Source organism: Peromyscus leucopus, chromosome X (assembly GCF_004664715.2).
Source record: "Peromyscus leucopus breed LL Stock chromosome X, UCI_PerLeu_2.1, whole genome shotgun sequence".
NCBI lineage: Eukaryota > Metazoa > Chordata > Mammalia > Rodentia > Cricetidae > Peromyscus > Peromyscus leucopus.
The window spans coordinates 64,896,893-64,918,168 of record NC_051083.1 but is presented as its reverse complement, the minus strand read 5'-3'; the positions used below and the strand labels follow the sequence as shown (position 1 = coordinate 64,918,168).

The 21,276-nt window shown below is 41.6% G+C and overlaps 1 long non-coding RNA gene across 2 annotated transcripts in view; it reads left to right on the top strand.

Annotated features, from left to right (window-relative positions):
- The first annotated feature begins 1,253 nt into the window (after window positions 1-1,253).
- LOC114704880 overlaps window positions 1,254-21,276 on the top strand; it is a 37,235-nt gene continuing 17,212 nt past the window's right edge. Inside the window, exons 1-4 of one of the 2 annotated variants that reach the window (XR_003736326.1) lie at window positions 1,254-1,638; window positions 3,251-3,324; window positions 5,268-5,322; window positions 9,179-9,303. This is a non-coding gene — a long non-coding RNA (uncharacterized LOC114704880). Of the gene's footprint in view, window positions 1,639-3,250; window positions 3,325-5,267; window positions 5,323-9,178; window positions 17,644-21,276 lie in introns of those variants that run through there. The other variant, XR_003736325.1, reaches the window with a different exon arrangement.

The window sequence follows — 21,276 nt, the reverse complement described above, 5'->3', positions numbered from 1 at the left end:
CTAGGCAGTGTGCATGTTATGGTTTTGAGAACTGTCCGGGTTTCTATGTGCCTATTCAACTCTACCTTGGTGACAGGGAAGCAGCCCTATGTGTGTGTAAATAAAAGAGCATGCCACCCTCCCTTTGCTTTACAGAAAGCTATTTAAAATGTCAAAAATCATTCTTAGCTTGTATTCTGCATGAAAGTAGTAGTCGGCAGGTTGGATGTGGCCTGTGAGTCTTAGTTTGCCTTTAGCAACCACTGCTCTAGAAGATAAAACACAGACCTCGGGGCCAAAATGGAGATGTTTGCTAGAATGAAAAAAGGATCACCAGAGTTCTAGGAAAATGGGATACGTTTCCCAGGAAGTTACAACAGCTGCCTTCAAAAAGCTCTAGGAGATGTTCAAGAGGCACTGGTCAGGGACGTCATAGGAAGACTCAAAGGCTTGACCAGGGATTGGTTTTGATTCTTTAAAGGCTACAGTATGGTTGCTGTGTAACGATATTCCCACTTCTGTGTAGCCATCATTTCCCACCCACTCACTATCTACATCTAAATGTGCTAAGTCTTTGTACAGGATCCATTCCTCCTTGACTAGCATTTGTTGATAATTGCCTCAACGTGCTCCTTACTTTTCATACATCTTATTTTCCTTTCAGAAACTAAGGGGTTAATGTCAAAAGGGCAAGGTTCGCTGGGCAGCTGCTGCACTGTTGCCTAGCAACCCTCAAGGGGCAGCTCAGAATTTCTGCAGAAGCTTTTGTGGAAAGATGGTCTGATCCAACCATCAGGGCAGGGTAAAGAGCAAAGGAGATAATAGATGTCGAACCCATTGTAAATCATGAAATAGGATTTGACTCTGTCTCCCAGAATATTGAATCTTCTTTTATGTCACTAGGGGGAATTAAATTTGCTTTAAGAGATTTCAGCTCTTTCCTGCTCCCCTCCTTTCACCAGTGGTTTGGTCCTATTTCTCAGAACAGCATCCTTGCCCCTAAACCTCCAGAGTGGCCTGCTCCTGTATCACAGATTATTAGGCCCTCTATGCTTTTAGCCTTCCCTCTAGTTATCTAGCTCGTAACCTAGAGTGGTTTGATGGTGTCTTGCACTAAAGCATCCCCATTCAGTTCCCTGTACATGGCAGTGGTTTGTTCCTATCTGCTGAGCATCAGCATCTTTCCCCTCCTTTCTCACAGGAATGATTAGATACTGCGTCATTGAGCATCAGGCTTTTAGCCCCTCCCCCGGGGTCCACAGTGGTTTGATCCTACCTCATGGACTATTAGGTTCTTTCTGATTCCCCCTCCAGCGTCACCATTACTAATGGTATGGTCCTCAGCATCAGGTCCTTTTTGTCCCCCACTGGTCTTCTGAGCAGATTTGACGCAGTTTCATCTCCTTCCTGATGCATCCTGAGCCCCTCAGTGCCTAGCTCCTGCGTAAGCGCTTTAATCTGGACCAAGTGGATTGAAAATGGCCAGAAATTGATCTTGATCACTTTAGATATTGTATGACAAAGGAAAAAAATCATTTCTGTCCAGTTAAAATCCATTTGAGCCAGTTTAAGCCATTTGTGTAGAGCTGGAGCCTGAGGTCGGCAAACTCGGGAAGATGGCTGAAGACTATGCTGACTCAAGGCCAGACAAGGATCCAGGTATTTATAAAAGTTGAAAGTAATCTGGGGGGAAGAAAAGAGAACAGACAAGGAGACAGGAAAATAGAGGAAGTAGGCTTGATAGAGGGAAGGCTCAGAGGAGGTTAGCATAACCTGAAGTGATTTTATATAGATATATAGATATGTAGAGCTTTTTATTTTATATAGACATATATTTATCTTTAGAGGTTGAAAGGTCATTTCTAGGAGGCAATGCAGGGTTTGGGGGCCCTAAATTCAGGATCTGGGAGGCAGTCTGGATGCTGACGTCATCTGGCAGGCTGGAGCTGAGACTGGGTGGTTTGTGGTGCAGTGATGATGCCTGGCTTTGCAGGCCAGCTCCTAGGGCCATTCTTTGTATATGACTCACCTCAGGCTATTTGATTGATAGTCCCACTCTGAAAACGACAACCTTTTCACCCCTTTAACTGAGCTAGCCATTTAAATTAGGAGGGAGTGAGCAATTTTGAAGAAATAGCTAATTACAATAGGTAAGACAAGGTATGAATGAGTGAGTTGATGAGAATTGAGTTGGGGCATTTGCTTCCTGATTATTTTTTTGCAAGGTGGTTGAAGAAGTGGCAGCTTGAGAATAGTACCTCATTTCTCATCCTTAGCATGGGCTCTCCTCAGGGCTGTGGCTTTATGTAGAAACTGGACTGTGTGGTCTGGATTTCTGTCATGTGAGTGTGTTCCTGTCGTTTGCGGGGACTGCAGTGGAAAGGATGGGGCTGAAACATGGAGGATGAAAACAATGACATTTTCCCAGACTGCGGCATTTCTGATGCAGTGGGACAGTGGGCAGGCCCCGTGACTTGATGACGATGACGTGTGATGGACTGCTGCAAGATGGAGGGTGGGGCCAGAGCTGGGTGGCGCAGCTGGCAGGGGGGTGCATGCGGTTCTGCGGCTCCCTACCTCTAAGGAGAAAAAAGCTTTTCTAGAATGATCTAGAAACTTGGATGCCTAGAGGAAAAGGTGATATTTTTTTTAAAAAAAATTTTTTTGAGAATTTGTTAGGATTCTGTGTGTTTAAGATGGGTTCAGTCGGCCACTGCCCATTTCTCCAAAGGGAGGATGGCGGCCATTTTACTGAAGGCAGTTGAATGGCGTTTTAGGATTGAGACAGAAAGAATTAGGTTTAGAGTCATATAAGCCAGGCTTTAAGAGCCATCTCTGTTATTTGCTGTGTGGACTCTGAGCAAATTAATCTTTTAGAGAATTATGCTTATTTCTAAAATACAGCTAATATCTTCCTTAAAAGATAGAAACCTTAGAGTTTAATGCCTTTGGGGGCAAAGTAGCTGACCTTTAACATTTTTGTTTTATTAAACTGGATTGTGTGGCAGGGATTATTTTTGTGTATGTGTGTGAATAATTTAGCTTGATAAAGACAATTTCTTTCTAAATTTTTTTTTAGCAATGGTTTTCCACAAATGAAGCCACTGAACTATTTTGAGGATCAAAGAAAAAAATTATTCACTGGAGAATTTTATAAACTATAAAGCGTACATGTAAATATTTGCTGTTGTTATAATAATATGCTGATTATTACCCAAGCAGTACTAAAGAAACCCAGTATAAAATGTCTTTTGGTGTTGCACACTCACAGGTTTCTCCGATGGCAGATTCACTTTTTTCTCGACTTCACCCTGGACCTGTGGTGACTGGAAGCCTTGAGATGTGGTACGCAGCATCATAAGCCACAGGGAGCCAAGATGGGAGAGGCAGGAGTTGGGGGTGGGGGTGGGGATCATGTCAGAGATGTGGGGGTGAGCAGGATGGGGTATCACAATCTTCCCTTTAGCCATAAAAATGTGGGAACTACCTGATTTTAAGACCAGCCTTGATCACCTTGCCTGGATTCTATTACTGGCCCTGTAAAAAGCAGGATCAGGTAAAGGAGAAGCTGGAAGTGTGATGATGTGGGCTGTAGATAACATGGTATAGTGTTGGCCACAATATTCCTATTAGGGAACTATGCCGTGTAGTCAGAATCGGGAGCCAGGAGATACAACCTTTTTTGATGAAATCAATGAATTAATTGATGATTACAGTGTGTCTGTAGGGCAGAGAAGAGCATGACAAAGCTTTTTGTTGTGGTGCTCTGTGAACAAGATGGAGGAACTATGAGTCAGCATTCCTCTCCTAGCTAGATTCTGAATGTGTTTTTTAAAGGTATCAAACATGCTGGATACTTAACATACATTGCTTATTTAATTCCCAGAGCCACCCATGCACATGAAGAAACCATTCACAAAGGATATCAGTTATTGTCTGTATTTTTCCTGGATGAGGAATTCTCACTCACTGTGAAGGATGAGGACCCCATTCTCTTTGGGTTAGCAGCAGCACCTGGAGAAACACCTTTCTCCTTTCTCCCAGTTCAGCTTTCTTCTCAGGAGACCTGTCTCTCCCTGAGTCTCCAAGATGCTGTGTGAGCCACTGTGATGATGAAAATGAATGGTCTCTCAGGCACATCGAGTTAGGAAAAATATTGAGCTTCACCATTATAGAGAGTTCCTGGGTAGAAGGTTGCAGAGCTCTACCTGGCTCTGGCTTGGCTTCAGCCTTTTAGTTCATGGCTTGGGTGGAGCTGTAGAATATCACACTAAGGAGGTGGGAAGACAGACCTGGAATGCAAGGAGAAAGTAATATGCTGGATGACAGAACTAGAAATCTATGAAGAATTTACTAGACCACAAAGATAATCCAACAATAACAAAATAAAGTTGATAAGAGCAAGTGGGACATTTTGTGCTTGTTTTTATAAAACAGACAAAATTCTTTTAAGAAATTACAGTTCTAACGGATGAAGCTATGTTTAAGGTAGAAAAATTAATGCAAACTCGGGTTATATTAATTATTGGATAGGCTCTAAAATTGCAGGAGTTGATTGTTTTCTTCTGACCAGCATTTGTAGAACCATATCTCAAGTACTGTGCTTGGTTATATATTTCTTTAAAAGGGGGATGAGACAAAGGGGAAATTAAGGAAAGAAGCCTAGAAAGTGAATAGGACATGATTGTTGCCTTCTGACATCGTTAGACTTGTCATGACTAAGAGGATTTGATCTGCACAATTTGGCCCCCAGAGGCAGAATGAGAGGGACTGGGTGGGGTCTGCTGCAGAGCTGCCTAGAGGGCCTCAGTGGGAAGGAACCTTGCTCCCTGTGAAAGGAAGCAGAAGCCACCTGATTTGTACTAGTGACTGAGCTGGGAGTCCCCAGATGTAGCCTTAGTTCCTTGAGTATTCTTTGGCTGGTGGATGATGGGGCAATTATCAGAATGGAAGGAGACAGAAAAGGGACCTTGATAAGAACTAGTGAATGCAAGGCAGAGTTGGCATTGGCTAGCCTGGCTTAGCCAAAAATGTAAAATTTCACAACAATTAGGTAAATTATATATTTCTAGCCCTCCCTTTTTTTGACACGTTGTCTAAAAACTTAGACTTGCTTTGTAGCCAAGGATGACGTTGAACTTCTCATCTTCCTACCTCTGCTCCTAAGTGCTGGGATCATAGGTGTGTGCCAGTTCTAGACTTGGTGCATACTAAGCAAGCATCCTACCAGTTGAACGACATCCTTAGCCTTATATGTTATCCCCCTCCCCCTTTTCTTCTTTTCACAGATGAGAAAACTGAGGCTCAGAGAAGTCCCATGACTTGTCCAAGGCAATGAAGCTAGTAAGTGACCCATGGGCTCTTGGGGTATGGGGAAAGGTACTGTATGTGCCTCAGGGTTTTCATTCTTACCTGATCCCTTCTCCAGTTGAGTAACCCACTGGTATTTCCAGAGGCGCATCAGGACTGTGCACAACTACGTCATGTTGGGCTGGGTGCCTGGAGCTGATGAGAGTATTGTGAAGATATATGATCAGCCTGCAGCCCAGCGGGTCCTGGAGGATGAGGTTGGAACACAGCTGAGCTATTACACAGGCCAAATGGCATGAGCACTTATTCATAATGTCTGTACCTTCCCCAGAACATTGTCCGCTATAGACACTTGGAAGGACCCGTTTATAAGAAGACATGGAGATCTTCCCTTTAATGATCAGGAAAGTGTGGTCTAAAGAGGGGCAGGGACCTCTCCAAGTTTTTTTACTTAATGATTTTGTCCCTGATAGTGCCAGAAATTAATTTTTAATATAATCTAGAAAATTTAGGCTTCAAAGCACATTCATTTTTGAGGCAAGACCAAATCCCCTGTGAAAATGGCTACAAGATAGGTCTGTAGGGTTGTGTTTTCATTTCTTCCTGATTATTATATAAACTAACATCATGGAAATGTAAAGGTATACACTCAGAGTCAGGCAGACTGGGACTAATTCCCTTCCTGGAGCCCAGAAGGAAATACACTAAAAAATTTTTTTTGAGCCTCTGGGTCTTTTTTTTAATATTTTATTTTATAATTAATTTCACATATCAGCCACGGATTCCCCCATCCTCCCTCCTCCCCCCTCCAGGCCTCCCCCCCCCAACCTACCTCCCATTCCTACTGCCTCCAAGGCAAGGTCTCCCCTGGGGAGTCAGTCCAGCCTGGTAGATTCAGTCAAGGCAGGTCCAGTCCCCTCCTCCCTACACCAAGGCTGAGCAAAGTGTCCCAGCATAGGCCCCAGGCTCCAAAAAGCCAGCTCATGCACCAAGGACAGGTCCCAGCTCCACTGCCTGGGGGCCTCCCAAACAGTTGCTAGAGAGGTCCCCAGAAATCCACAAAGATAGCTCCACTGTAGACTACTGGCAATGGTCAAGAGAGTGCCTGAGCTGACCTGCTCTGGTGATTGGATGGTTGAACACCCTGGCTGTCATGATAGAACTCTCATCCAGTGTCTGATGGAAGCAGATGCAGAGATCCACGGCCGAGCCCCAGGTGGAACTCCAGGAGTCCAATCAGCAAGAGGGAGGAGGGACTGTATGAGTGAGAGATATTGAGACCATGATTGGAAAAAGCACAGGGACAAATAGCCAAACTAGTGGAAACACATGAACTGTGAACCAGTGGCTGAGGAGCCCCCATGGAACTGGACCAGGACCTCAACACAAGTGAGCCTCTGGTTCTTTACTTGTGAAAATAGGACCAATAATTTGATTCTAGTCCTGTGGAGTTGGAGGTGCCTGAGGAAGTCTGGATTGAGGGAACCCGGGGAGGACTGAAGCTCAGAGGAGTGCCCCCTTCTGGATAAACAGATTTGAGAATTACTAGCCACATGTGTGGATGGCCTTACCTGGGCAGAAGGAAGGGTCTCTTCCACATGATAGCTATTCAACCACATTTTTCCAGTTCTCTGGGCTTGATAGTTCTAGAGATTAGCCTCTAGATTCAACAATTCTGCATTTGTCTTGCATTCCAGCCTCCTTATTAGCTCATTTGTCCCTTTGAGGACATACTATATTTTGTTTTTGTCACTCTTGGTGTATGGTACTCTAAAGCTAAACCCAGTACTCCTGAAATGATGTGGAGTAAAAGGAAAACCATCTCGTTCATTCTGGACACTATCCTTTTATTGGTGTATCCTAAGGATTCATTAATTCATTTTTGGTATTTTTGGCTCAACACTGCCATATGTATATATGTATTAGGGCTAAATTCCCTAAGTGTTTTAGCCAGCATACCTGATAAACTACACTATCTTCCTAAGTCATTATGATATGCTGATTATTTGTGGCGGTGACACTCATGAGCTTCCCCTGGGAATCTTTTTTTTTTTTTTTAAAGCCCAATTCTGAGCTATTCTGTGTCTCATTTATTGTAGAAAGGTTAGAATAAAAGTCCCCCCCTCCTTAACCAGGTGGTGGTTTTATCCCAGGATTTGGGAGGCAGAGGCAGGTGGATCTCAGTGAGTTCAAGGCCAGCCTGGTCTACAAAGCGAGTTTTAGGATAGCCAGGAATGTTACACAGAGAAACCATATCTCAAAAAACCAACCCTCATCCCTTTGAGTCTGGTTTTTCTATATAGCTCAGGCTGGCCTTGAATTTGCTATATAGCCCAGGCTGGTCTCTAATTTGTGATCTTCCTTATAGCCCAGTGGGCCTCTAACTTGTAATCCTCCTGCCTTAGCCTCCTGAGTTCTGGGATTACAGGTGTGTGGCATCATCCTTGGCTATCAATTTTGTTTTAGGACTCTTTACATACACTGTTTTTTTCAGAACTGGTGATCCAACCAAGATTCCCATGTCTTCTATGCAAGTGCTACCACTACACCACACCTCTACCTCTTTTGATTTGGGTTTTGAGAGAGGGTCTCATTAAATTACCTTGTCTGTCCTGGTGTCAAACTTTCAATCCCCTTGCCTCAGTCTCAGCAGTACCTGGAAATATAGATGTGTGCACGCATACTCAGGTTGCTTGTACACTCTTAAATGTTTTATGGGATCCTTGGACATTTTGTTTATGTATGCTATGTGTATTGATATTTAGCATGTTAGAACTGAAAACAGAATTCAAAAACCTACTAATTCAAGAAGAGCTTCAATAAATTCAAAACAGTTCACAAAACTTATTTTTGATTAGAAACAATTAATAATTTCCAAATAAAACATCTATGAGTTCATTTTTTTGGTAACTGTATATTGGTGAAATTATTATGGCCACTCCACATAGTTAAAAGGGAGGTTTATTTTGTGGGGTAACTTACAAGTGAAGGGATAGTTTACAGGGTCTGGGAAAGGTGTAGCACAGTCCAGCGGTGTTCTCTGGAGAACTCTGCTTAGTCTACCTCCAGCACCCAGAGTCCAGGAACCAAGAGAGCCGGCCCATCTGCATCTGGGGTCTTCAGGGTCCTCTCTCGGCCCCGCCTTGTAGGCGTGACAGTTACCAAAGCCTCAATGGGGGTTGGAACTTCCAGATAAAGCTGGAATGGCTACCCACTACAACTGTACTTAGTGTCTTCCTCATTCAGTCTTTTGCCATATCACATAGAGGCCATTGGATCTCCTGAATTCTGAGTTGCAGGCAGTTGAGAGCTGCCTTATGTGGGTGATGGGAACTGAAGTTAAATGCTCTGCAAGAGCAGCAAGTGCTCTTAATCTCTGAGCCATCTATCTAGTCCTCTCACAGTTTCTTAATGTTAGGTAATTTTGACTCATGAGTTCCTCTGGGAGGGTTTTGGGACCCTCAGAGGTCCCTGAGAAATTTAAGATTTTCAAAAATAAGTGATGCTGCATGAGACATGCATGCGCTTTAGCACTGGCCATTTTCTTATTAAAATAAACTTTTTTTTACACAAAAGGGCAAATACTGTAAGATGCTACTGCTGTAGGTTACTTAGGATATGGAGATTCAAGAGACAGAGGAGAATAGTGGTTAATCCTGGTGAGGTAGAAGAGAGGATGGGAGATCCTGTGAAGTGGGTACAAAGTTTCAACTTTGGGAAGGAAGCTGAGAAAGTTCTGGAGATGAACAGCGGCAAACGGTGGGAATGTGGTAAATGCCACTGAACTGTGTGATTAAAAAAGATTGGTAAACTTCATGTTCTATATAGTTTAACATGATTTAAGAATGCAGATTCCAGACACCCAGTGACCCATATTCTGACTCAACAGGTTCACAGAGAGGCACAGAATGAGCTCTAGAAGCACTTCAGAGAATACCATTTTCTGGCCTGGAGAGATCAGCACCCTCACTACTTAAGTGGCCTAAGAGCCAGCACCTTCATGGAATGGTGAAGGTAAGGCCATTCTTCCCTTCTTTTCTATTTTCTGGCAATTGCTTATGTATTCCAGAACTGGCCTGCCTGTGTTCGGAGGAGCCTGCACCGGGAACTGGAATGCCACAGTGCTCATGATGGGGTCTTTATGACCTATATTTGGTATCTGTCCAAATGATTTCACACATCATTCATCAAGTAAAGTTGAAGGTGTATTATTAAAAAGAATTTTTAGAATAAAATATGTACATATTTGTACACACGTGTACATCAAAATGAAGGTGACTATATTATTTCAGGTTTCTATAAACTAAATATATGAAACAACAAAAGGGAAGAGTTATATGCTTACATAATTAAAAATGTAAAATTCTATAAAAGCTTGAATGACATTAAAATATAATTGGTCATCTGGGCACTCAGACAATAATATAATAAGGTACATTCTGTCCTTATATATGATTTGCATATTTGCAAAATCATCCATTTTGCCGCAATTTAGTGATAAACCAAAGATCAATTCTGCTATTTATGTGGTCATATTTGGATAAATGCAGAATCCCAACTACAGCTTTTGTTTCCAATCTTAGGCTATAAATAAAGCTCTCTGCATGGTGTGTTTGGTGCCACAATCATCACATTTTTTGATGATTTCACTGTTCAAAACACTCCCCAAGCATAATGTTTAGTGCTTCTAAACTTAAAGAAGGCTGGAAGATACCTCACAGATAAACTAGGGGTATCACATGAGCTTCAGTCATGTGTGACGGTGCTGCTGGCTGTGATTTTGTTGTTAATAAATCAGATCTATATGCTATGGGCCAGCACTCACTAGTACAATGTTTGCCATGATTTTATCAAACTTATCAATTGTGAATAGCAAGAAGCATGACTGCTAGCAAACATGCTGATTACATATACTACATATCAATTTATAAGGGAGACAATGTGATCGTCATCAGAAAGCAAGCAAAAGAAATACATAGGTTAAATGACAAGACAGGGGCAAACAAATCACACATGTTAACATTAGTGAAAAACTCTTCCATCTTACTAACGATAAAAGAATTCAAGTTGGAGTAACAATGACAGGCAAGTGTTGTTGCCTATCATATTAGAAAAGATTTATGAACTGTGCTGGCCACAGTGCAATGATCTTATCATTCTTGTATACTACCAGTGGTTTAAATCAGCACCATGTCATAGGAAGTGGCTTGATAATCTCTACAAAAACATGGATAAATCTTAGTACCTCATGACTGAGAAACTGAACTTCAAAGTATGTCTTCTGAGAAATAGATGTTCAGTTACAGATTTATACACCTTTAGTATAATGTTATCTGTAAAAGCTAAAATAGGAAAAATAGATGAGCCTTCGAAGAGGGGGAAGAGATATACTATGGACTGAAACAAGATGAAAGCCTTATAAAATCATTAAATTATTTTCAAAGAACAGTTGATGACATGAAAAACATTTTAACTTCATTGAAATAAAGCAGATGGCATATAAGTTAAAAATTAAGTTACACTTACATCATATGCACTGAACTAGGTCAAGGAGAATAAATCAGTTTCAGGGTAAAGCATACTCTAAGTTTAATTTAGTACATACGAGTTGAGGGAAGCTCCTAATGTGCTCCTCAATAGCCACCCACCTCATTTAGTTGGACATGCCTTAGGAGGTGGGATAATGAGTTGGAATGGGTAATGGAGTCTTACTGTACTGCATCAGACCAGGAAGAACAGACTCACCTTTGGCAATGCACAGAAAGGAAAAAGTTCATTCAGACTTCTGTGAAAACAGATGAACTGGCCCAGGTTTTGGAAGAAGATGACTTTGGAGATGAGTCATAAAAGATACGTAGTGTTTTAAGGTTGCAATGCAGGGTAAGTATTGACCTTCTTAGCCTCTAAGTGACAGTAATGCCACTCTACATTCTGAAGTCAATGATTTAAGAGGCATTAGAAGTGATTTTCCTTTGCAGTGTATATACCTGGAATTTCCTAGTACCTTCCTCTAGGGTTCAGGTAAGTTGTCATGTTATAATGTTCTGATCTTGATTTCATTAGAGAAAAGACATAAAGAAATATTTCATGAATTGTACACCATCTGATGATCTACATGCATATGTTATGTGGAGAATGGATGAAGGGTGGTGGGAAGGAGATATCAGAGAGAAGATGAGAAAGAAACAAATATTTGTTGAGTGCTAGTGAGCTCTAACAGTACTTAGGTCATTTGATTTTACCTAAGGTGCTTGAGGCCACTAGGTAGGCATTCATTCCAAATTCCAGTATTGCCTATGAGAATCAACATGGACCTGAAGGAGAGGGATAAAATTTGCAAATGGACAGTGGTTAGAAGTAGCTGCACATGGAAATGTTTTTCAAATTAGCTACAGTGGAGGTACAGGGATTATTAATTGGCCTAACTCTAAGGCAAAGACAGCTAAGGAGAAAGTGACTTCACAGAACTGTATCAAAGTTGCAAGAAACAGGGGCTATGACTATACTCTTCAAACTGCAGACAATGGTACCAATTGGAGGGGTTTAGAAATTTGAACTTGGGCTCCCTGGCAGGATGGAAGAGGCTACTAAGAGAGATTTGGACTTAAGAAGAGTATATTGGATGAAAGGGCATTTCCTACTTTAACATTTCTGCACATACCTGTTCCCTCTGCTTATGGTATCTTTGGCCATGTTCTAAGTCAGTGACTAGAATGCAGCTATACCAGTATTTGTGAATGTATCCACCATCTCTAGAAGGCCACAGAAGAAACAGTGATGACACCCAGAGAGGAGACCCTGGCAGGAGTGGGGAGAGCACTTACTCCATTTGTACCTCTTGATCTTGCATTATACATGCTGTCTCCTTCCAAGAAGAAAACTATGAAACACACACAAACACACAACACACACACACACACACACAGAGAGAGAGAGAGAGAGAGAGAGAGAGAGAGAGAGAGAGAGAGAGATCTTCATGTTTAGCCAGAGCATTTCCATCTGCTGATCTGTAATCACAAAGTGTCCCTTTCTTGTCCGTGAAGCCTTTCCCTGGCCATTAAAACCAAATTCTATTCCTATTGACCACCTGGCATAGGATCCAGTTGGTAGAATGAAGCAGAGCTACCAAAGGTAGCCTCTGAGTAGAAAGGGGAAGTACATTATGTGAAGTGGGATCCTGAACTCAGCAGAACTTCTACTTGGTATTTCTTCATACTGTTGAGTAGGCGACCAAGACACTTCTTCACTGTTTTGAAGGTGGAAGATAAAAACCTAGAAACAAAGATTTGGTGAGAGAAGCTGAAGGGCCAGGGCAAGGTCATGTAGAAGCTTAGTAGAGCTTAGCTGTGTTGAGTTAGAGTTGCAAGTTAATGTGTTGCCCTAGAGCTGTTCAGAACTGGTTCTGAAAGCCTGAAAAACATGCTGTCAGCTCCATACCCCTTAACAAACCTACCCATGGCCATTTATATAAGCAATTAGTCTTTTGTGATCTGCTGGGTTTTATCAGGCTTATTCAATAAAATTTGACTGACTTTTGCAAGGAAGGCCCAGCACAGAGCAGTGGTCATGGGCATTCACAAAGGAGAGATGGTTTCTGTGAGAATCAATGGTTCTTGAATGTGGGTCTTATGATGGATTAGGGCCCAAATTCTGTGGATTCTAACAGAGCCGATATAGTGCTTGGTTCCTAGTAGGTGCTCAGTAAGTGTTTGTGACATAATTCGTTTATTGAGCACCTCCTATCAATCAAGCACTGTGCTAGGCTCTGGGGCCACATAGCTAAGTTAGACAAGATGCTCCCACTTGAGGTCCTTATGTCTAGTGGTGGCTACAGTACAATTATTAATTATAATAACAGTACTGATGATAAGAGGATGTACTCAGGAAACAGAAGCAGACTGCACTGTGAGAAGAGGCAGTAACAATACACTATTTATCCCAAAACCTTAGGAAGAAAAGGAGGGGGAGAGCAAATAGAGAGGTAAGGCTGAGAGGCTTTGCCTTAAAGATGAGAGGTCAGAGCATAATGTTCCCAGTAGAGAGGACATAGGTAAAGATTCAGGAGTTAAGGCAGTGAGCAGTGGAAAGATGAGGCTATAGAGGTGATTAGAGTGGGAACTGGCCAGGATTTCCAGGAAGAACTCTTCTGGAGCAGCAGAATGTGGATGTGCAGGTGGCACCAGGGGATGATGGAGAAGGTTAAGAGTATGGAAAGGGCAGTGATTGAAATAATGGATGGCAGATCCCAGGCCAGTCAGAGAAGGTAATTATGCTGAATGAGGCTGGTAAATTGGGAGAAATCAAGAGTTCTATGAATGCAATAAGTAGAAACAGAGAAAAGTTCCCAGTGGGACAGAAGCAGCCAGAGAGTAGAAGATGACACAGGTGGGGCAGTTTTTGGTGACAAAAAGATTCTGGGCGTGACTGAGGATGTGGATAAGTGGTGTAGGTGAAGGAAGGGGTTATGGTAGTTGGACCAAGGATGTTGAAATCCCTATGATCATACAAAGGCTTGCACCAGGAGTCGAGGATCAATTAAAGTGTAGGAGAAAGTAAGCAGATGACAGTGACAGAACTTGCTGGGGGGGAATGTAAATGTCTTAGTTGCCCTTTACCTGAAAAGGGGGGGTGAGCAAACACGGGGTATGCATCTGTGAGTTTGGTTTCTCCTTCCCATTGGTTTCTTACGGGAATGAGATGGAGGACTCCAGCTACAATGGGAATGAGCCAGTGCCTGTGGAGTCTAGCCTGTCCCACCAGTCCCAGCTGCCTAAAGGCCTAGCTAAGGATAAGGCAATGCATTGTCTGTGGCTAGTCAGTAACGTGCAACTCTGTAGAAGCATTGAGAAGCACAGGAAGGAAGAAAAACTGGATCACACAAAGGAATGGAAGCAGTATGCTCTAGGCTAATTCTCAGAGAGTGTAGTGCGTGCTGGCCTGTTTGCATCTTTTCCATGTCTGTACAAGAATAGTGGTAAGACATGCGAGGCAGCTTGCTTCAGTGATGCTGTGGAATGACAGGCAGGGAAGGGCAAGCTTTCCTTGTGTCCAGGGCAGTTTTGGGGGTACAATTTTGATTAACTATTCATTCTAGAGTTTAGCTCTTGGTGGGGATGGTATCTCAGAGAAAGAGCAGTGACAGCTAACCACTCTCATTTTGGGAGAAACCTGTGAGGAAAAAACTGAAGAAAATATATAATAGCTTCAAGAAACTCTAAGATGTTTCCTTTTACAGTAACAGCATCAGGAGCCACAACAATCAACAGCTATAGTGACGACAGTAGCTCATACATATATTGTCTTATCCTATACAAGGCTCTGTTTGAAACACTTTCATGCACATACATTCTTTTAGTACTTACAACAGTACTGCGAAGTCTAAATATCTATATTAGTCCATTTACTGTTATGTAACAAAATACAGGAGACTGGAGACTTTATAAACTAAAGACTTTACTTTAGTTCAAGAACCCTTGACTTTGCAACCAGGGTCCTAAAGCTATATAGAGTATCATATGACAAGAGGCAAGGGACATGCGTGTGACTCCGTGTCTTCCTTCTTGCCTTAATTTACCAGAACTCAACCATGAGAGCTGCACCATAATGGCCTTATTTAAACATAGTCATATCTTAAAGGCCTTGTCTCTAAACACTATCACTGAATTAATTTTGTACCATCCTAATACATTACAATGGGGGAAGGTTTCAACATATAAAGTTGTGAGGCACACTCGGACCATATACAAATCATGGTGGTATGGATATTATCTTTATAATTGCTGGTACTCCATGGTAAAATGCTTAACTAGCATGTACAAAGCCATAGGTTCAATCTCTAGTACCAATGACAGATACACTCACAAAGCAAGTACCTACTAGAACTTAATTCTTGCTGTAATCCATTCTGATGAAGATATAGGTATGCACAGCAACAAATAACTATTTTTTCCTCCGTGTAGACTATAAACTACAGAGTGTACACTCTTGCAGTTTGTTCTGGACCCTTAAAGCTCTTGCTACTTTTTTCCTGAGAGTTGGTTCCTATGAAATAGACTGGTGCCTGCCTAAATTTTGGTGATTCTGACATGATGTGCAAATTCCATGTTGCTGTGAAGGAAACCTGACAGGAGAGCAGCCTCCAAAAAGGCAAACATGCTTGGAAAATCAATTGTTTCTGACCTGAGCTGAAGAGCCAGCTCAGCATGTATTGAAATGAGCCCAGGGCCCTACACATTCCAGATAGGCTATCTAGCACTGAAACAACCACAGCACTCTTGACCATTTTATATTGAGACCAGATAGCTCATTAAGTTGACCACCACTGGGAGTTAGGAAAGTCTTGAAGTTGTGATCCTCCTGCCTCAGTCTCCCTCATAGCTGGGATTACAGTTCTGTAACATCAGGCTTGGCTGGCTGGGGGTTTTCTTTACTAGAAGCACCCTATTTCAATTCCATCCTATAAGTACCTATGTGAGTTCATTTACCATGAACTGAAAAAAAATCACATATATGTATGGCCATTCAAAAGAGTCATTTCTACCTTTATGGTTCATTGGAAATTCATTTTAATATCAGAACTGAGCATAACTGCTGTGTGCTGGTCTAGCATTTCCTGTCCCCTTTCATCTTTCCTATTGCCATTTTGCCTCTTTCCTTCAAGATCACATATAAAGTCCCCTAACTTTTTTAAAGTTTTCCTGGTTCACCTTCCTACATAGCTTACAGCCTCTTTCTGCTCTCAACTCAAAGTCTCCCTGTCATTTATAATTTTTAGCCTTTGGGAACTGTTTATTATAGTTAGCGTTGACAATTAACATATCTCTATGACCATTTCCTGCTCTGTAAGTCATTGGTTCCCTTGAAACAAGTACTTTACATTTCCAAGGTCAAGTTTTCCTCTGTTACTTCTACTTCTCTACTTCAGTATTTACGGTGTCAATATTTTTTCCTAGGGTCAGCCTAGGGAATTCCTGATGCTTGAATTAACACCAACAGTGATCCGTATAGTCTCAAAGAGGCTGATGCTTGTATGGAGGCCTTCTGAGCATCTCCCATATCCAACTGCCCTTGTAAACATCTCTTCTTCCTCTGCTGTAGACAAGGAAATGAACCAGAAATGCAGAAATTCTATCATTCTTATGAACCATTCTTTATGCCCCCTCCATCCCAATGTTACTTTGCCTGTTTGAGCTTGCTTTGTATAGTAGACTTGCTCAATCTGGTCACTGTGGATGACAACCACATTGTTTAAAAGCCCTTCAATATGTGGACTGTTTAAAATCATTGTACTGCTAAGCCAGTGGGTTCTTCTGGCTCTTGGATGAGGGCTTCACCTCATGTATTTGCACTGCCCTTATACTAGTTATTGCTAACCTCAAAATCAGGTTGAGAATTCAAAGAAAATCAAACCCTTATGCATTGCCCTAAGGCAAAACTGTCCCCCTTACTACCTTAAGTGCCCGATTTTCATTGACTGCTTTTTTTTCCTGGTGAAAATTAATACCACATTGAAGGAAGATAAAGTTGTATGGTCTTTAGCCCAATGCCAGTTTTGGCTGATGTATAGAGGCAAGCAGAAGATAGGAAGAACCACTCTGTGACAATGTAGAGTGGATCTTCACCACCAGAAAACTACTTTTTCAGTGAGGGTGGTGGACCAGCAGCACAATCCAACTCTAACTGGGATACAATGAAACCTTGGCTTGGAAGAATGGGATATATCATTTTATAGACTTGTTCCTGGTTTCTTTTCTCAACATGTAGTAGTATCATAACGAAAAGGAGGTGGGGGGAGAAGGGCTCTGGTAGGAGCTAGGATGATGTTTTTGCTTTCAGCTCCTAGCTCAGTGTTTGATTGCCTCCTGGTGTCAGTTTTAATTGACAGCAACGACAAAAGTACTCAGATGGGGGATGGAGAGATGGCTCAGTGGTTAAGAGCACTGACTGTTCTTCCCAAGGACCCGGGTTCAATTCCCAGCACCCACATGGCAGCTTACAACTGTCTGTAACTCCAGTTCCAGGGGATCTGATACCTTCACACCAATGCACATAAAATAAAGTGAAATACATTTTTTAAAAAGTTCTCAGATGAATCTCACCATCAGAAAGGGATTACGAGGCCATCTAATTCACGCGTATGCCCAACCCCTGCCCAGCTCCTGTGCGGAGTTACACCTAAAGCACGCTCTATAATGCAGGGCTTGTCAGGAAAGGCTGTGCTGTTGTTTGTCCCACTCAGGGAAACTGGAGTGCAAACCAGCAGAGGAATTGGCAGCTCAGCTTTGCTCGCTGGCCCTGCTGCATATGGGGTCAGGCCCGGAATGTCAGTGTTCCAGAGCTCACACCCAGAGAGAGTAAATCATTAGGATAAGAGAGAGTGATGAGGGAGTGAGGCCTACAAGTAGGCCATCTGAGTTGTGAAGCGTGTGTGTGTGGGGGGGGAGTCCTCCCTGATGCCTTCCAGACACATGTATAGTCACTTCTCACAAAGCCTCCTTCCCCAAGATCCCTAGGCTCCAACTCACATCTTAACCTTGGTTTCTAGTTGCTCACTGAGTGTGAGACACACACACACACAACTCATGCATGCAAGCATGCACACACACACACACACATGCACGCTCCTGATGCTAAGAGTTAAAAAGATCTAGGGAAAGTCTGTGTAGAATACAGCTCCTTTACTCATAGGTGGCTAAGGTGATTGTAATGTGGATGCTTATATACAAGAAAATATGCAACTATCACCTTGATATTCCAGTCAATTTTCAGTTTAATGGCTATGACCACGGATGGATCAGAGTTGTTGAAGAAAGCACAGGGTCTGTTGATCATTTCCAGGAGGGCACACAGCTTTCAAGAGTGGTGTGAAAAAAAAGAGTGGTGTGAAGTCCAGTAGATAATGAACAAGTGCGGCTTAGAGGGTGAGAATGAGGTTCCATTTTCCCCTTTGCCTCTTTGTATTATTCTCCTAGCTATGTAAGATATGTTAGTTATGTAGTGTATATTAATTTCCTTAGTCAAGAAAATGTTATGTAAAAAAAGGATTAATAGACATACAAATGAAGACAATTACTTTTAAACAAATGAAATGTAAATGGAATAAAAAGAAACAAGGGAGAACATTAAAAGGTAAAGAAGAAAAAGGGATGGAGAAAGGAGATAGAGGAAAGCAAATTGAAATTAAAAATGAAGCAAATAAGTATCAAAGAAAAATAAATAAAAAGAAATAGCTTAGAAAGTTAAATGAGTGAAAAAAATATATGGAAGGGTGATGATAAGGAACCAGAGAGGCAATCTGAAAGAACCAGAGCAACAAAATAATGTGGCACTGGCCATCTTCCATAAGGTAGAGCTTAATCCTTTCCATCCCAAGCAAGGATTTGATTCCAAAACTGCAGTTCAGAATAAAGGAGAAAGTCCATTCATAGTGGGAAAACCCAAAAAAAGCACAAGACTAAGGTTAGCATCATTGTGTCCCAATTGAGGGACATTCTGCAAAACACCTGCCCACTATGCTTCAGAACTATCGCTATAATCCAAAAAGATGAAAAGTCAGAGGAATTGTCCAAGCAAGAAGAACCTAAAGAGATGTGACCTAAACCTAAATAAATGTCATTGGGATCCTAGATGGGAGACAGGCATAGAAAAAGGACATTGGGTAGAAACTAAGGACATTTGAATAAAGAATTGACCTTAGTTAAAACATGATACATAATAAAATGTATAAAAATTATACATCCTGAATCAGAGACATTAGTAATAGAGGAAGCCCATTGTTGAGGATGTTGAATACTGTCTTTGTGACAGTTGTGTTAAAATAATGATGCTGCTTCAAGTTGAAAGACAAAGGAGAACACATGAATACAGTGGTGGAGGACGAGAGGAAAATGGATCTCTCTTCTTTTTTGAGACAAGATGATGTCACTGTGTAACTCAGGCTGGCCTTAAACTCATAATCCCCTTGCCTCCACCTCCTAAATGCCAAGATTATCAGCGTGTACCACCATAGATGGCTCAGAGACAAAAGTTTAATTAAAGAAAACTATATATATATATATATATATGAAAATTTTAAAAGAAATATATCTATGAAAAAAATCTAAAAACAACTATTCTCCCTCCCAACAAACCTCCTAAAAAGCAAAAAGGAAAAACAGAGCAGCTAAGACCCAAGGGAAGAAAAAAAGCATGGCAAAGAAAAAGTAAACCAAACCCCATTTTTAGGAGTGAGAAAAAGACAGAATAAAGAAACAAACACAAAACTCCATAAAAACAACAAAGCAAAACCCAACAAAAACATAGTAAAGGAGGTTCTACTAAACAGAAAAAGAAATTACTAAAAATATGACAGGCAGAGCAAAGAAATAGAATAGAGAGGGAAAGGCAAATAGATCCCCAACAGCAACAATAAAAAAATAGTCCTAAACATTGAAAGAATAAAGGGGAAAGAATTGTAAAAGGCATAAGAGAAGGAAAACTCATGACAAATAGACAATATAAAAGAAAAAGACTGGGGAGGGGGGACTCAGCATGTTTAAAAAAAACATTGGGAGAGTAGGAAGTGATTTGCTTTTGGTAGGCTTGTGGAGTGGGAGCTAAATACCCAGAAAACATGGCTGTCCACAGTGCCCTTTGGGAGCTGTTGGAAGGAATGAAAAGGGCATGTTATTGTAACATAGGCAGACAGGCATTTAAGTGGCTCATTACCACCATATTAACTTTTTCCCATGTGAGTCTGGGAAGCTGATTGTTTTACCCAAAGCCCTTGAGTCCTGTTTTATTTTGCCAGGGTCTGAGAGATGAACATTTATTGATGGGCCAGATCTATGATCTGTACTGGGCTCCTGCCTGCCCAGAGATAGATACAAGTTCAACTTCTTTCAAAAGTTATTTATTACAAATGATGCAGGTTCTGTCTGAGCCACAGCTAAGTAACTACTAGGTCTTCCCTCGCAGTACTTTTGCTAAGTCAGGGTTCTGGAACTTGCTAATCACCAAACTCGCCAGGAGCCAGAGGCTATCTTTGCTATTCTCTTAGGAAATGTGATTCTCCCCCCCACACACACACATAAAGGGGCATATATATATGAGGATCATCACAAACAACCAGGATCCCAGCTAGAAACAATTCGAAACAGCCCCAGTTCCAAATAGGAATCTCAAACACATTCAGCTTGGGATTTGGAATATTGTGGTTGTTTTGCCCATGTTATTTACTCTACCTTGGTTAAGATTAATGGTTAAATCCTTTTTCATGATCAGATTGACTCTTAATTGAGTAGTACAGGGTGGTCCCTAGGAGGAAATATATTCCTAACATGATCGTTGAGTCATCTCAATGAGGATCATGAGAATTAGATGACAAAGATCATACTGGGTGTGCATTTTGACATGCAGATTCTCTGCTCTGGCCTTTATCTGGCTAGAAGCAATAGCAGTAGGGTGGCTGCAGTGATGGGACAACTAGGGCACAAATTTCCCAGAGGTCACATCAGTGGGCTGTGAGGAGGCAGAGATCTTTACACCCCCGGTAAATTTTTCTGGGACCTGAAGCCTGGTGCGTCTTGGCCCTGCCTTGCAGAGTGCTGCTTCTGAGCATTTGGGGGTGGGGAGTGCTTCCAGCTGATGGGTCATACTGAGAAGCTAAATTAACAAAAATAGGATAGACATGGAGACTAGAGGAAGGACTAAAAGGTCTAGAATGAAGCAGAACATGTAGGAACCAGGTAATTTTAGGTAAGTCACAAAACCTCTCTAAACTTTTATACAAGAAGCATACCACATGGGAAATGAGTGTTATGACTTTTTTTTCCTCATGAGGAAAATTTAAAAACATTCTCAAATCAAAAATATAACTATATAATAGCAGAGATATTTGCCATTAAAGCAGGATACAATGATCATTTGAAGTTGTCATCACAAAATAACAGAAAATAAAACAAAACAGGCTGAGAATTTGAACCCAAGGCAGCTTGGTTCTCCACAGTC